Source organism: Diceros bicornis, chromosome 41, assembly GCF_020826845.1.
Source record: "Diceros bicornis minor isolate mBicDic1 chromosome 41, mDicBic1.mat.cur, whole genome shotgun sequence".
NCBI classification, from domain to species: domain Eukaryota; kingdom Metazoa; phylum Chordata; class Mammalia; order Perissodactyla; family Rhinocerotidae; genus Diceros; species Diceros bicornis.
Genome location: NC_080780.1, coordinates 16,020,039 through 16,038,052, shown reverse-complemented (window position 1 = coordinate 16,038,052; position 18,014 = coordinate 16,020,039).

The following is an 18,014-nucleotide window of genomic DNA, read 5'->3' as shown; positions in this document are numbered from 1 at the left end:
ACAAAGTTTTGACACAGATTCCCAATTCGGGCATTCAGAACATATGGCTCGTTGCTTTAAGCAAGCACATTCTCATTCAAAGTTGCAAGTTACTATGTAGGAACAAGTTTGTATAGGTATTTCAAAGATGCCCAGAACTGAGATAAACTTGGTATATGTCCAACTCCTAGAAATAACTTCATGCCCCATCTCCCTTACTTCCAGCTAGTAAGGATCACATAATTCCTAACAAAGATTTGACACAGATTCCCAATTCGGGCATTCAGAACATATAGCACGTTGCTGTAAGCAAGCACCTTCTCATTCAAAGTTGCAAGTTACTATGTAGGAACAAGTTTGTATAGGTATTTCAAAGATGCCCCGAACTGAGCTAAACGTTGTATGTCTCCAACTCCAGGAAATAACTTCATGCCCCATCTCCCTTACTTCCAGCTAGTAAGGATCACATAATTCCTAACAAAGTTTTGACACAGATTCCCAATTCGGGCATTCAGAACATATAGCACGTAGCTGTAAGCAAGCACATTCTCATTCATAGTTGCATGTTACTATGTAGGAACAAGTTTGTATAGGTATTTCAAAGATGCCCAGAACTGGGCTAAACTTCTTATGTGTCCAACTCCTAGAAATAACCTCATGCCCCATCTCCCTTACTTCCAGCTAGTAAGGATCACATAATTCCTAACAAAGTTTTGACACAGATTCCCAATTCGAACATTCAGTACATGTAGCACGTTGCTGTAAGGAAGCACATTCTCATTCAAAGTTGCTAGTTACTATGTAGGAACAAGTTTGTATAGGTATTTCAAAGATGCCCAGAACTGAGCTAAACTTGGTATGTCTCCAACTCGTAGAAATAACTTCATGCTCCATATCCCTTACCTCCATCTAGTAAGGATCACATAATTTCTAACAAAGTTTTGACACAGATTCCCAATTCGGGCATTCAGAACATATAGCACGTTGCTGTAAGCAAGCACATTCTCATTCAAAGTTGCAAGTTACTATGTAGGAACAAGTTTGTATAGGTATTTCAAAGATGCCCAGAACTGAGCTAAACTTGGTATGTGTCCAACCTCTAGAAATAACTTCATGCCCCGTCTCCCTTACATCCAGCTAGTAAGGATCACATAATTCCTAACAAAGTTTTGACACAGATTCCCAATTGGGGCATTCAGAACATATAGCACGTTGCTGTAAGCAAGCACATTCTCATTCAAAGTTGCAAGTTACTATGTAGGAACAAGTTTGTATAGGTATTTCAAAGATGCCCAGAACTGAGCTAAACTTGGTATGTCTCCAACTCCTAGAAATAACTTCATGCCCCATCTCCCTTACTTCCAGCTAGTAAGGATCACATAATTTCTAACAAAGTTTTGACACAGATTCCCAATTCAGGCATTCAAAACATATAGCACGTTGCTGTAAGAAAGCACATTCTCATTCAAAGTGGCAGGTTACTATGTAGGAACAAGTTTGTATAGGTATTTCAAAGATGCCCAGAACTGAGCTAAACTTGGTATGTGTCCAACTCCTAGAAATAACTTCATGCCCCATCTCCCTTACTTCCATTTAGTAAGGATCACATAATTCCGAACAAAGTTTTCACACAGATTCCCATTTCGGGCATTCAGAACATATAGCACGTTGCTGTAAGCAAGCACATTCTCATTCAAAGTGGCAAGTTACTATGTAGGAACAAGTTTCTATAGGTATTTAAAAGATGCCCAGAACTGAGCTAAACGTTGTATGTCTCCAACTCCTAGAAATAACTTCATGCCCCATCTCCCTTACTTCCAGCTAGTAAGGATCACATAATTCCAAACAAAGTTTTGACACAGATTCCCAATTCGGGAATTCAGAACATATAGCACGTTGCTGTAAGCAAGCACATTCTCATTCAAAGTTGCAAGTTACTATGTAGGAACAAGTTTGTAGAGGTATTTCAAAGATGCCCAGAACTGAGCTAAACTAGGTATGTGTCCAACTCCTAGAAATAATTCATGCACCATCTCCCTTACTTCCAGCTAGTAAGGATCACATAATTTCTCACAAAGTTTTGACACAGATTCCCAATTCGGGCATTCAGAACATATAGCACGTTGCTGTAAGCAAGCGCATTCTCATTCAATGTGGCAAGTTACTATGTAGGAACAAGTTTGTATAGGTATTTCAAAGATGCCCAGAACTGAGCTAAACGTTGTATGTCTCCAACTCCTAGAAATAACTTCATGCCCCATCTCCCTTACTTCCAGCTAGTAAGGATCACATAATTACTAACAAAGTTTTGACACACATTCCCAATTCGGGCATTCAGAACATATAGCACGTTGCTGTAAGTAAGCACATTCTCATTCAAAGTTGCAAGTTACAATGTAGCAACAAGTTTATATAGGTATTTCAAAGATGCCCAGAACTGAGCTAAACTTGGTATGTGTCCAACTCCTAGAAATAACTTCATGCCCCATCTCCCTTACTTCCAGCTAGTAAGGATCACATAATTCCTAACAAAGTTTTGACACAGATTCCCAATTCGGGCATTCAGAACATATAGCACGTTGCTGTAAGCAAGCACATTCTCATTCAAAGTTGCAAGTTACTATGTAGGAACAAGTTTGTATAGGTATTTCAAAGATGCCCAGGACTTAGATAAACTTGGTATGTATGTGTCCACCTCCTAGAAATAACTTCATGCCCCATCTCCCTTACTTCAGGCTAGTAAGGATCACATAATTTCTATCAAAGTTTTGACACAGATTCCAAATTCGGGCATTCAGAACATGTAGCACTTTGCTGTAAGCAAGCACATTCTCATTCAAACTTGCAAGTTACTATGTAGGAACAAGTTTGTATAGGTATTTCAAAGATGCCCAGAACTGAGCTAAACTTGGTATGTGTCCAACTCCTAGAAATAACTTCATGCCCCATCTCCCTTACTTCCAGCTAGTAAGGATCACATAATTCCGAACAAAGTTTTCACACAGATTCCCAATTCGGGCATTCAGAACATATAGCACGTTGCTGTAAGCAAGCACATTCTCATTCAAAGTGGCAAGTTACTATGTAGGAACAAGTTTGTATAAATATTTCAAAGATGCCCAGAACTGAGCTAAACGTTGTATGTCTCCAACTCCTAGAAATAACTTCATGCCCCATCTCCCTTACTTCCAGCTAGTAAGGATCACATAATTCCTAACAAAGTTTTCACACAGATTCCCAATTCGGGCATTCAGAACATATAGCACGTTGCTGTAAGCAAGCACATTCTCATTCAAAGTGGCAAGTTACTATGTAGGAACAAGTTTGTATAGGTATGTCAAAGATGCCCAGAACTGAGCTAAACGTTGTATGTCTCCAACTCCTAGAAATAACTTCATGCCCCATCTCCCTTACTTCCAGCTAGTAAGGATCACATAATTCCTAACAAAGTTTTGACACAGATTCCCAATTCGGGCATTCAGAACATATGGCTCGTTGCTTTAAGCAAGCACATTCTCATTCAAAGTTGCAAGTTACTATGTAGGAACAAGTTTGTATAGGTATTTCAAAGATGCCCAGAACTGAGATAAACTTGGTATATGTCCAACTCCTAGAAATAACTTCATGCCCCATCTCCCTTACTTCCAGCTAGTAAGGATCACATAATTCCTAACAAAGATTTGACACAGATTCCCAATTCGGGCATTCAGAACATATAGCACGTTGCTGTAAGCAAGCACCTTCTCATTCAAAGTTGCAAGTTACTATGTAGGAACAAGTTTGTATAGGTATTTCAAAGATGCCCCGAACTGAGCTAAACGTTGTATGTCTCCAACTCCAGGAAATAACTTCATGCCCCATCTCCCTTACTTCCAGCTAGTAAGGATCACATAATTCCTAACAAAGTTTTGACACAGATTCCCAATTCGGGCATTCAGAACATATAGCACGTAGCTGTAAGCAAGCACATTCTCATTCATAGTTGCATGTTACTATGTAGGAACAAGTTTGTATAGGTATTTCAAAGATGCCCAGAACTGGGCTAAACTTCTTATGTGTCCAACTCCTAGAAATAACCTCATGCCCCATCTCCCTTACTTCCAGCTAGTAAGGATCACATAATTCCTAACAAAGTTTTGACACAGATTCCCAATTCGAACATTCAGTACATGTAGCACGTTGCTGTAAGGAAGCACATTCTCATTCAAAGTTGCTAGTTACTATGTAGGAACAAGTTTGTATAGGTATTTCAAAGATGCCCAGAACTGAGCTAAACTTGGTATGTCTCCAACTCGTAGAAATAACTTCATGCTCCGTATCCCTTACCTCCATCTAGTAAGGATCACATAATTTCTAACAAAGTTTTGACACAGATTCCCAATTCGGGCATTCAGAACATATAGCACGTTGCTGTAAGCAAGCACCTTCTCATTCAAATTTGCAAGTTACTATGTAGGAAGAAGTTTGTATAGGTATTTCAAAGATGCCCAGAACTGAGCTAAACTTGGTATGTCTCCAACTCCTAGAAATAACTTCATGCCCCATCTCCCTTACTTCCAACTAGTAAGGATCACATAATTCCTAACAAAGTTTTGACACAGATTCCCAATTCGGGCATTCAGAACATATAGCACATTGCTGTAAGCAAGCACATTCTCATTCAAAGTTGCAAGTTACTATGTAGGAACAAGTTTGTATAGGTATTTCAAAGATGCCCCGAACTGAGCTAAACGTTGTATGTCTCCAACTCCTAGAAATAACTTCATGCCCCATCTCCCTTACATCCAGCTAGTAAGGATCACATAATTCCGAACAAAGTTTTGACACAGATTCCCAATTCGGGCATTCAGAACCTATAGCACGTAGCTATAAGCAAGCACATTCTCATTCAAAGTTGCATGTTACTATGTAGGAACAAGTTTGTATAGGTATTTCAAAGATTCCCAGAACTGGGCTAAACTTCTTATGTGTCCAACTCCTAGAAATAACTTCATGCCCCATCTCACTTACTTCCAGCTAGTAAGGATCACATAATTCCTAAGAAAGTTTTGACACAGATTCCCAATTCGGGCATTCAGAACATATAGCACGTTGCTGTAAGCAAGCACATTCTCATTCAAAGTTGCAAGTTACTATGTAGGAACAAGTTTGTATAGGTATTTCAAAGATGCCCAGAACTGAGCTAAACTTGGTATGTCTCCAACTCCTAGAAATAACTTCATGCCCCATCTCCCTTACTTCCAGCTGGTAAGGATCACATAATTACTAACAAAGTTTTGACACACATTCCCAATTCGGGCATTCAGAACATAGAGCACGTTGCTGTAAGCAGGCACATTCTCATTCAAAGTTGCAAGTTACTATGTAGGAACAAGTTTATATAGGCATTTCAAAGATGCCCAGAACTGAGCTAAACTTGGTATGTGTCCAAATCCTAGAAATAACTTCATGCCCCATCTCCCTTACTTCCATCTAGTAAGGATCACATTATTCCTAACAAAGTTTTGACACAGATTCCCAATTCGGGCATTCAGAACATATAGCACGTTGGTGTAAGCAAGCCCATTCTCATTAAAGTTGCAAGTTACTATGTAGGAACAAGTTTGTATAGGTATTTCAAAGATGCCCAGAACTGAGCTAAACTTGGTATGTGTCCAACTCCAAGAAATAACTACATGCCCCATCTCCCTTACTTCCAGCTAGTAAGGATCACATAATTCCTAACAAAGTTTTGACACAGATTCCCAATTCGGGCATTCAGAACATATAGCACGTTGCTGTAAGCAAGCACATTCTCATTCAAAGTTGCAAGTTACTATGTAGGAACAAGTTTGTATAGGTATTTCAAAGATGCCCAGAACTGAGCTAAACTTGGTATGTCTCCAACTCCTAGAAATAACTTCATGCCCCATCTCCCTTACTTCCAGCTAGTAAGGATCACATAATTCCTAAGAAAGTTTTGACACAGATTCCCAATTCGGGCATTCAGAACATATAGCACGTTGCTCTAAGCAAGCACATTCTCATTCAAAGTTGCAAGTTACTATGTAGGAACAAGTTAGTATAGGTATTTCAAAGATGCCCAGAACTGAGCTAAACTTGGTATGTCTCCAACTCCTAGAAATAACTTCATGCCCCATCTCCCTTACTTCCATCTAGTAAGGATGACATAATTCCTAACAAAGTTTTGACACAGATTCCCAATTCGGGCATTCAGAACATATAGCACGTTGGTGTAAGCAAGCCCATTCTCATTAAAGTTGCAAGTTACTATGTAGGTACAAGTTTGTATAGGTATTTCAAAGATTCCCAGAACTGAGCTAAACTTGGTATGTGTCCAACTCCAAGAAATAACTTCATGCCCCATCTCCCTTACTTCCAGCTAGTAAGGATCACATAATTGCTAACAAAGTTTTGACACAGATTCCCAATTCGGGCATTCAGAACATATAGCACGTTGCTGTAAGCAAGAACATTCTCATTCAAAGTTGCAAGTTACTATGTAGGAACAAGTTTGTATAGGTATTTCAAAGATGCCCAGAACTGAGCTAAACTTGGTATGTCTCCAACTCCTAGAAATAACTTCATGCCCCATTTCCCTTACTTCCAGCTAGTAAGGATCACATAATTCCTAAAAAAGTTTTGACACAGATTCCCAATTCGGGCATTCAGAACATATAGCACGTTGCTGTAAGCAAGCACATTCTCATTCAAAGTTGCAAGTTACTATGTAGGAACAAGTTTGTATAGGTATTTCAAAGATGCCCAGAACTGAGCTAAACTTGGTATGTCTCCAACTCCTAGAAATAACTTCATGCCCCATCTCCCTTACTTCCAGCTGGTAAGGATCACATAATTACTAACAAAGTTTTGACACACATTCCCAATTCGGGCATTCAGAACATAGAGCACGTTGCTGTAAGCAGGCACATTCTCATTCAAAGTTGCAAGTTACTATGTAGGAACAAGTTTATATAGGCATTTCAAAGATGCCCAGAACTGAGCTAAACTTGGTATGTGTCCAAATCCTAGAAATAACTTCATGCCCCATCTCCCTTACTTCCATCTAGTAAGGATCACATTATTCCTAACAAAGTTTTGACACAGATTCCCAATTCGGGCATTCAGAACATATAGCACGTTGGTGTAAGCAAGCCCATTCTCATTAAAGTTGCAAGTTACTATGTAGGAACAAGTTTGTATAGGTATTTCAAAGATGCCCAGAACTGAGCTAAACTTGGTATGTGTCCAACTCCAAGAAATAACTACATGCCCCATCTCCCTTACTTCCAGCTAGTAAGGATCACATAATTCCTAACAAAGTTTTGACACAGATTCCCAATTCGGGCATTCAGAACATATAGCACGTTGCTGTAAGCAAGCACATTCTCATTCAAAGTTGCAAGTTACTATGTAGGAACAAGTTTGTATAGGTATTTCAAAGATGCCCAGAACTGAGCTAAACTTGGTATGTCTCCAACTCCTAGAAATAACTTCATGCCCCATCTCCCTTACTTCCAGCTAGTAAGGATCACATAATTCCTAAGAAAGTTTTGACACAGATTCCCAATTCGGGCATTCAGAACATATAGCACGTTGCTCTAAGCAAGCACATTCTCATTCAAAGTTGCAAGTTACTATGTAGGAACAAGTTAGTATAGGTATTTCAAAGATGCCCAGAACTGAGCTAAACTTGGTATGTCTCCAACTCCTAGAAATAACTTCATGCCCCATCTCCCTTACTTCCAGCTGGTAAGGATCACATAATTACTAACAAAGTTTTGACACACATTCCCAATTCGGGCATTCAGAACATATAGCACGTTGCTGTAAGCAGGCACATTCTCATTCAAAGTTGCAAGTTACTATGTAGGAACAAGTTTATATAGGCATTTCAAAGATGCCCAGAACTGAGCTAAACTTGGTATGTGTCCAAATCCTAGAAATAACTTCATGCCCCATCTCCCTTACTTCCATCTAGTAAGGATCACATAATTCCTAACAAAGTTTTGACACAGATTCCCAATTCGGGCATTCAGAACATATAGCACGTTGGTGTAAGCAAGCCCATTCTCATTAAAGTTGCAAGTTACTATGTAGGAACAAGTTTGTATAGGTATTTCAAAGATGCCCAGAACTGAGCTAAACTTGGTATGTGTCCAACTCCAAGAAATAACTTCATGCCCCATCTCCCTTACTTCCAGCTAGTAAGGATCACATAATTCCTAACAAAGTTTTGACACAGATTCCCAATTCGGGCATTCAGAACATATAGCACGTTGCTGTAAGCAAGCACATTCTCATTCAAAGTTGCAAGTTACTATGTAGGAACAAGTTTGTATAGGTATTTCAAAGATGCCCAGAACTGAGCTAAACTTGGTATGTCTCCAACTCCTAGAAATAACTTCATGCCCCATCTCCCTTACTTCCAGCTAGTAAGGATCACATAAATCCTAAGAAAGTTTTGACACAGATTCCCAATTTGGGCATTCAGAACATATAGCACGTTGCTGTAAGCAAGCACATTCTCATTCAAAGTTGCAAGTTACTATGTAGGAACAAGTTTGTATAGGTATTTCAAAGATGCCCAGAACTGAGATAAACTTGGTATATGTCCAACTCCTAGAAATAACTTCATGCCCCATCTCCCTTACTTCCAGTTAGTAAGGATCACATAATTCCTAACAAAGTTTTGACACAGATTCCCAATTCGGGCATTCAGAACATATAGCACGTTGCTGTAAGTAAGAACATTCTCATTCAAAGTGGCAAGTTACTATGTAGGAACAAGTTTGTATAGGTATTTCAAAGATGCCCAGAACTGAGCTAAACGTTGTATGTCTCCAGCTCCTAGAAATAACTTCATGCCCCATCTCCCTTACTTCAGGCTAGTAAGGATCACATAATTTCTAACAAAGTTTTGACACAGATTCCCAATTCGGGCATTCAGAACATATAGCACGTTGCTGTAAGGAAGCACATTCTCATTCAAAGTTGCAAGTTACTGTGTAGGAACAAGTTTGTATAGGTATTTCAAAGATGCCCAGAACTGAGCTAAACGTTGTATGTCTCCAACTCCTAGAAATAACTTCATGCCCCATCTCCCTTACTTCCATCTAGTAAGGATCACATAATGTCTAACAAAGTTTTGACACAGATTCCCAATTCGGGCATTCAGAACATGTAGCACGTTGCTGTAAGCAAGCACATTCTCATTCAAAGTTGCAAGTTACTATGTAGGAACAAGTTTGTATAGGTATTTCAAAGATGCCCAGAACTGAGCTAAACTTGGTATGTGTCCAACTCCTAGAAATAACATCATGCCCCATCTCCCTTACTTCCAGCTAGTAAGGATCACATAATTCCTAACAAAGTTTTGACACAGATTCCCAATACGGGCATTCAGAACATATAGCACGTTGCTGTAAGCAAGCACATTCTGATTCAAAGTTGCAAGTTACTATGTAGGAACAAGTTTGTATAGGTATTTCAAAGATGCCCAGTACTTAGATAAACTTGGTATGTATGTGTCCACCTCCTAGAAATAACTTCATGCCCCATCTCCCTTACTTCAGGCTAGTAAGGATCACATAATTTCTAAAAAAGTTTTGACACAGATTCCCAATTCGGACATTCAGTATATGTAGCACGTTGCTGTAAGGAAGCACATTCTCATTCAAAGTTGCTAGTTACTATGTAGGAACAAGTTTGTATAGGTATTTCAAAGATGCCCAGAACTGAGCTAAACTTGGTATGTCTCCAACTCCTAGAAATAACTTCATGCCCCATATCCCTTACCTCCATCTAGTAAGGATCACATAATTTCTAACAAAGTTTTGACACAGATTCCCAATTCGGGCATTCAGAACATATAGCACGTTGCTGTAAGCAAGCACATTCTCATTCAAAGTTGCAAGTTACTATGTAGGAACAAGTTTGTATAGGTATTTCAAAGATGCCCAGAACTGAGATAAACTTGGTATATGTCCAACTCCTAGAAATAACTTCATGCCCCATCTCCCTTACTTCCAGCTAGTAAGGATCACATAATTCCTAAGAAAGTTTTGACACAGATTCCCAATTCGGGCATTCAGAAGATATAGCACGTTGCTGTAAGTAAGAAAATTCTCATTAAAAGTGGCAAGTTACTATGTAGGAACAAGTTTGTATAGGTATTTCAAAGATGCCCAGAACTGAGCTAAACTTGGTATGTGTCCAACTCCTAGAAATAACTTCATGCACCATCTCCCTTACTTCCAGCTAGTAAGGATCACATAATTTCTCACAAAGTTTTGACACAGATTCCCAATTCGGGCATTCAGAACATATAGCACGTTGCTGTAAGGAAGCACATTCTCATTCAATGTGGCAAGTTACTATGTAGGAACAAGTTTGTATAGCTATTTCAAAGATGCCCAGAACTGAGCTAAACGTTGTATGTGTCCAAATCCTAGAAATAACTTCATGCCCCATCTCCCTTACTTCCATCTAGTAAGGATCACATAATTCCTAACAAAGTTTTGACACAGATTCCCAATTCGGGCATTCAGAACATATAGCACGTTGGTGTAAGCAAGCCCATTCTCATTAAAGTTGCAAGTTACTATGTAGGAACAAGTTTGTATAGGTATTTCAAAGATGCCCAGAACTGAGCTAAACTTGGTATGTGTCCAACTCCAAGAAATAACTTCATGCCCCATCTCCCTTACTTCCAGCTAGTAAGGATCACATAATTGCTAACAAAGTTTTGACACAGATTCCCAATTCGGGCATTCAGAACATATAGCACGTTGCTGTAAGCAAGCACATTCTCATTCAAAGTGGCAAGTTACTATGTAGGAACAAGTTTGTATAGGTATTTCAAAGATGCCCAGAACTGAGCTAAACTTGGTATGTCTCCAACTCCTAGAAATAACTTCATGCCCCATCTCCCTTACTTCCAGCTAGTAAGGATCACATAATTCCTAAGAAAGTTTTGACACAGATTCCCAATTGGGGCATTCAGAACATATAGCACGTTGCTGTAAGCAAGCACATTCTCATTCAAAGTTGCAAGTTACTATGTAGGAACAAGTTAGTATAGGTATTTCAAAGATGCCCAGAACTGAGCTAAACTTGGTATGTCTCCAACTCCTAGAAATAACTTCATGCCCCATCTCCCTTACTTCCAGCTGGTAAGGATCACATAATTACTAACAAAGTTTTGACACACATTCCCAATTCGGGCATTCAGAACATATAGCACGTTGCTGTAAGCAGGCACATTCTCATTCAAAGTTGCAAGTTACTATGTAGGAACAAGTTTATATAGGCATTTCAAAGATGCCCAGAACTGAGCTAAATTTGGTATGTGTCCAAATCCTAGAAATAACTTCATGCCCCATCTCCCTTACTTCCATCTAGTAAGGATCACATAATTCCTAACAAAGTTTTGACACAGATTCCCAATTCGGGCATTCAGAACATATAGCACGTTGGTGTAAGCAAGCCCATTCTCATTAAAGTTGCAAGTTACTATGTAGGAACAAGTTTGTATAGGTATTTCAAAGATGCCCAGAACTGAGCTAAACTTGGTATGTGTCCAACTCCAAGAAATAACTTCATGCCCCATCTCCCTTACTTCCAGCTAGTAAGGATCACATAATTCCTAACAAAGTTTTGACACAGATTCCCAATTCGGGCATTCAGAACATATAGCACGTTGCTGTAAGCAAGCACATTCTCATTCAAAGTTGCAAGTTACTATGTAGGAAGAAGTTTGTATAGGTATTTCAAAGATGCCCAGAACTGAGCTAAACTTGGTATGTCTCCAACTCCTAGAAATAACTTCATGCCCCATCTCCCTTATTTCCAGCTAGTAAGGATCACATAAATCCTAAGAAAGTTTTGACACAGATTCCCAATTCGGGCATTCAGAACATATAGCACGTTGCTGTAAGCAAGCACATTCTCATTCAAAGTTGCAAGTTACTATGTAGGAACAAGTTTGTATAGGTATTTCAAAGATGCCCAGAACTGAGATAAACTTGGTATATGTCCAACTCCTAGAAATAACTTCATGCCCCATCTCCCTTACTTCCAGTTAGTAAGGATCACATAATTCCTAACAAAGTTTTGACACAGATTCCCAATTCGGGCATTCAGAACATATAGCACGTTGCTGTAAGCAAGCACATTCTCATTCAAAGTGCCAAGTTACTATGTAGGAACAAGTTTGTATAGGTATTTCAAAGATGCCCAGAACTGAGCTAAACTTGGTATGTCTCCAACTCCTAGAAATAACTTCATGCCCCATCTCCCTTACTTCCAGCTAGTAAGGATCACATAATTTCTAACAAAGTTTTGACACAGATTCCCAATTCGGGCATTCAGAACATATAACACGTTGCTGTAAGCAAGCACATTCTCATTCAAAGTTGCAAGTTACTATGTAGGAACAAGTTTGTATAGGTATTTCATAGATGCCCAGAACTTAGCTAAACTTGGTATGTGTCCAACTCCTAGAAATAACTTCATGCCCCATCTCCCTTACTTCCAGCTAGTAAGGATCACATAATTCCGAACAAAGTTTTCACACAGATTCCCAATTCGGGCATTCAGAACATATAGCACGTTGCTGTAAGCAAGCACATTCTCATTCAAAGCGGCAAGTTACTATGTAGGAACAAGTTTGTATAGATATTTCAAAGATGCCCAGAACTGAGCTAAACGTTGTATGTCTCCAACTCCTAGAAATAACTTCATGCCCAATCTCCCTTACTTCCAGCTAGTAAGGATCACATAATTCCTAACAAAGTTTTCACACAGATTCCCAATTCGGGCATTCAGAACATATAGCACGTAGCTGTAAGCAAGCACATTCTCATTCAAAGTTGCATGTTACTATGTAGGAACAAGTTTGTATAGGTATTTCAAAGATGTCCAGAACTGGGCTAAACTTCTTATGTGTCCAACTCCTAGAAATAACTTCATGCCCCATCTCCCTTACTTCCAGCTAGTAAGGATCACATAATTCCTAACAAAGTTTTGACACAGATTCCCAATTGGGGCATTCAGAACATATAGCACGTTGCTGTAAGCAAGCACATTCTCATTCAAAGTTGCAAGTTACTATGTAGGAACAATTTTGTATAGGTATTTCAAAGATGCCCAGAACTGAGCTAAACTTGGTATGTGTCCAACTCCTAGAAATAACATCATGCCCCATCTCCCTTACTTCCAGCTAGTAAGGATCACATAATTCCTAACAAAGTTTTGACACAGATTCCCAATTCGGGCATTCAGAACATATAGCACGTTGCTGTAAGCAAGCACATTCTCATTCAAAGTTGCAAGTTACTATGTAGGAACAAGTTTGTATAGGTATTTCAAAGATGCCCAGAACTGAGCTAAACTTGGTATGTCTCCAACTCCTAGAAATAACTTCAGGCCCCATCTCCCTTACTTCCAGCTAGTAAGGATCACATAATTTCTAACAAAGTTTTGATACAGATTCCCAATTCGGACATTCAGTACATGTAGCACGTTGCTGTAAGGAAGCACATTCTCATTCAAAGTTGCTAGTTACTATGTAGGAAGAAGTTTGTATAGGTATTTCAAAGATGCCCAGAACTGAGCTAAACTTGGTATGTCTCCAACTCCTAGAAATAACTTCATGCCCCATATCCCTTACCTCCATCTAGAAAGGATCACATAATTCCTAACAAAGTTTTGACACAGATTCCCAATTCGGGCATTCAGAACATATAGCACGTTGCTGTAAGCAAGCACATTCTCATTCAATGTGGCAAGTTACTATGTAGGAACAAGTTTGTATAGGTATTTCAAAGATGCCCAGAACTGAGCTAAACATTGTATGTCTCCAACTCCTAGAAATAACTTCATGCCCCATCTCCCTTACTTCCAGCTAGTAAGGATCACATAATTACTAACAAAGTTTTGACACACATTCCCACTTCGGGCATTCAGAACATATAGCACGTTGCTGTAAGCAAGCACATTCTCATTCAAAGTTGCAAGTTACTAGGTAGGAACAAGTTTATATAGGCATTTCAAAGATGCCCAGAACTGAGCTAAACTTGGTTTGTGTCCAAATCCTAGATATAACTTCATGCCCCATCTCCCTTACTGCCATCTAGTAAGGATCACATAATTCCTAACAAAGTTTTGACACAGATTCCCAATTCGGGCATTCATAACATATAGCACGTTGCTGTAAGCAAGCCCATTCTCATTAAAGTTGCAAGGTACTATGTAGGAACAAGTTTGTATAGGTATTTCAAAGATGCCCAGAACTGAGTTAAACTTGGTATGTCTCCAACTCCAAGAAATAACTTCATGCCCCATCTCCCTTACTTCCAGCTAGTAAGGATCACATAATTCCTAACAAAGTTTTGACACAGATTCCCAATTCGGGCATTCAGAACATATAGCACGTTGCTGTAAGCAAGCACATTCTCATTCAAAGTTGCAAGTTACTATGTAGGAACAAGTTTGTACAGGTATTTCAAAGATGCCCAGAACTGAGCTAAACTTGGTATGTCTCCAACTCCTAGAAATAACTTCATGCCCCATATCCCTTACCTCCAGCTAGTAAGGATCACATAATTCCTAAGAAAGTTTTGACACAGATTCCCAATTCGGGCATTCAGAACATATAGCACGTTGCTGTAAGCAAGCACATTCAGATTCAAAGTTGCAAGTTACTATGTAGGAACAAGTTTGTATAGGTATTTCAAAGATGCCCAGAACTGAGATAAACTTGGTATATGTCCAACTCCTAGAAATAACTTCATGCCCCATCTCCCTTACTTCCAGTTAGTAAGGATCACATAATTCCTAACAAAGTTTTGACACAGATTCCCAATTCGGGCATTCAGAACATATAGCACGTTGCTGTAAGCAAGCACATTCTCATTCAAAGTTGCAAGTTACTATGTAGGAACAAGTTTGTATAGGTATTTCAAAGATGCCCCGAACTGAGCTAACCGTTGTATGTCTCCAACTCCTAGAAATAACTTCATGTCCCATTTCCCTTACTTCCAGCTAGTAAGGATCACATAATTCCGAAAAAAGTTTTGACACAGATTCCCAATTCGGTCATTCAGAACATATAGCACGTACCTGTAAGCAAGCACATTCTCATTCGAAGTTGCATGTTACTATGTAGGAACAAGTTTGTATAGGTATTTCAAAGATGCCCAGAACTGGGCTAAACTTCTTATGTGTCCAACTCCTAGAAATAACTTCATGCCCCATCTCCCTTACTTCCAGCTAGTAAGGATCACATAATTCCTAAGAAAGTTTTGACACAGATTCCCAATTCGGGCATTCAGAACATATAGCACGTTGCTGTAAGCAAGCACATTCTCATTCAAAGTTGCAAGTTACTATGTAGGAACAAGTTTGTATAGGTATTTCAAAGATGCCCAGAACTGAGCTAAACTTGGTATGTGTCCAACTCCTAGAAATAACTTCATGCACCATCTCCCTTACTTCCAGCTAGTAAGGATCACATAATTTCTCACAAAGTTTTGACACAGATTCCCAATTCGGGCATTCAGAACATATAGCACGTTGCTGTAAGCAAGCACATTCTCATTCAATGTGGCAAGTTACTATGTAGGAACAAGTTTGTATAGGTATTTCAAAGATGCCCAGAACTGAGCTAAACGTTGTATGTGTCCAAATCCTAGAAATAACTTCATGCCCCATCTCCCTTACTTCCATCTAGTAAGGATCACATAATTCCTAACAAAGTTTTGACACAGATTCCCAATTCGGGCATTCAGAACATATAGCACGTTGGTGTAAGCAAGCCCATTCTCATTAAAGTTGCAAGTTACTATGTAGGAACAAGTTTGTATAGGTATTTCAAAGATGCCCAGAACTGAGCTAAACTTGGTATGTGTCCAACTCCAAGAAATAACTTCATGCCCCATCTCCCTTACTTCCAGCTAGTAAGGATCACATAATTGCTAACAAAGTTTTGACACAGATTCCCAATTCGGGCATTCAGAACATATAGCACGTTGCTGTAAGCAAGCACATTCTCATTCAAAGTGGCAAGTTACTATGTAGGAACAAGTTTGTATAGGTATTTCAAAGATGCCCAGAACTGAGCTAAACTTGGTATGTCTCCAACTCCTAGAAATAACTTCATGCCCCATCTCCCTTACTTCCAGCTAGTAAGGATCACATAATTCCTAAGAAAGTTTTGACACAGATTCCCAATTCGGGCATTCAGAACATATAGCACGTTGCTGTAAGCAAGCACATTCTCATTCAAAGTTGCAAGTTACTATGTAGGAACAAGTTAGTATAGGTATTTCAAAGATGCCCAGAACTGAGCTAAACTTGGTATGTCTCCAACTCCTAGAAATAACTTCATGCCCCATCTCCCTTACTTCCAGCTGGTAAGGATCACATAATTACTAACAAAGTTTTGACACACATTCCCAATTCGGGCATTCAGAACATATAGCACGTTGCTGTAAGCAGGAACATTCTCATTCAAAGTTGCAAGTTACTATGTAGGAACAAGTTTATATAGGCATTTCAAAGATGCCCAGAACTGAGCTAAATTTGGTATGTGTCCAAATCCTAGAAATAACTTCATGCCCCATCTCCCTTACTTCCATCTAGTAAGGATCACATAATTCCTAACAAAGATTTGACACAGATTCCCAATTCGGGCATTCAGAACATATAGCACGTTGGTGTAAGCAAGCCCATTCTCATTAAAGTTGCAAGTTACTATGTAGGAACAAGTTTGTATAGGTATTTCAAAGATGCATAGAACTGAGATAAACTTGGTATATGTCCAACTCCAAGAAATAACTTCATGCCCCATCTCCCTTACTTCCAGTTAGTAAGGATCACATAATTCCGAACAAAGTTTTGACACAGATTCCCAATTCGGGCATTCAGAACATATAGCACGTTGCTGTAAGTAAGAACATTCTCATTCAAAGTGGCAAGTTACTATGTAGGAACAAGTTTGTATAGGTATTTCAAAGATGCCCAGAACTGAGCTAAACGTTGTATGTGTCCAACTCCTAGAAATAACTTCATGCCCCATCTCCCTTACTTCAGGCTAGTAAGGATCACATAATTTCTAACAAAGTTTTGACACAGATTCCCAATTCGGGCATTCAGAACATATAGCACGTTGCTGTAAGGAAGCACATTCTCATTCAAAGTTGCAAGTTACTGTGTAGGAACAAGTTTGTATAGGTATTTCAAAGATGCCCAGAACTGAGCTAAACGTTGTATGTCTCCAACTCCTAGAAATAACTTCATGCCCCATCTCCCTTACTTCCATCTAGTAAGGATCACATAATTTCTAACAAAGTTTTGACACAGATTCCCAATTCGGGCATTCAGAACATGTAGCACGTTGCTGTAAGCAAGCATATTCTCATTCAAAGTTGCAAGTTACTATGTAGGAACAAGTTTGTATAGGTATTTCAAAGATGCCCAGAACTGAGCTAAACTTGGTATGTCTCCAACTCCTAGAAATAACTTCATGCCCCATCTCCCTTACTTCCAGCTAGTAAGGATCACATAATTCCTAACAAATTTTTGACACAGATTCCCAATTCGGACATTCAGAACATGTGGCACGTTGCTGTAAGCAAGCACATTCTCATTCAAAGTTGCAAGTTACTATGTAGAAACAAGTTTGTATAGGTATTTCAAAGATGCCCAGAACTGAGCTAAACTTGGTATGTGTCCAACTCCTAGAAATAACTTCATGCCCCATCTCCCTTACATACAGCTAGTAAGGATCACATAATTCCGAACAAAGTTTTCACACAGATTCCCTTTTCGGGCATTCAGAACATATAGCACGTTGCTGTAAGCAAGCACATTCTCATTCAAAGTGGCAAGTTACTATGTAGGAACAAGTTTGTATAGGTATTTCAAAGATGCCCAGAACTGAGCTAAACGTTGTATGTCTCCAACTCCTAGAAATAACTTCATGCCCCATCTCCCTTACTTCCAGCTAGTAAGGATCACATAATTCCTAACAA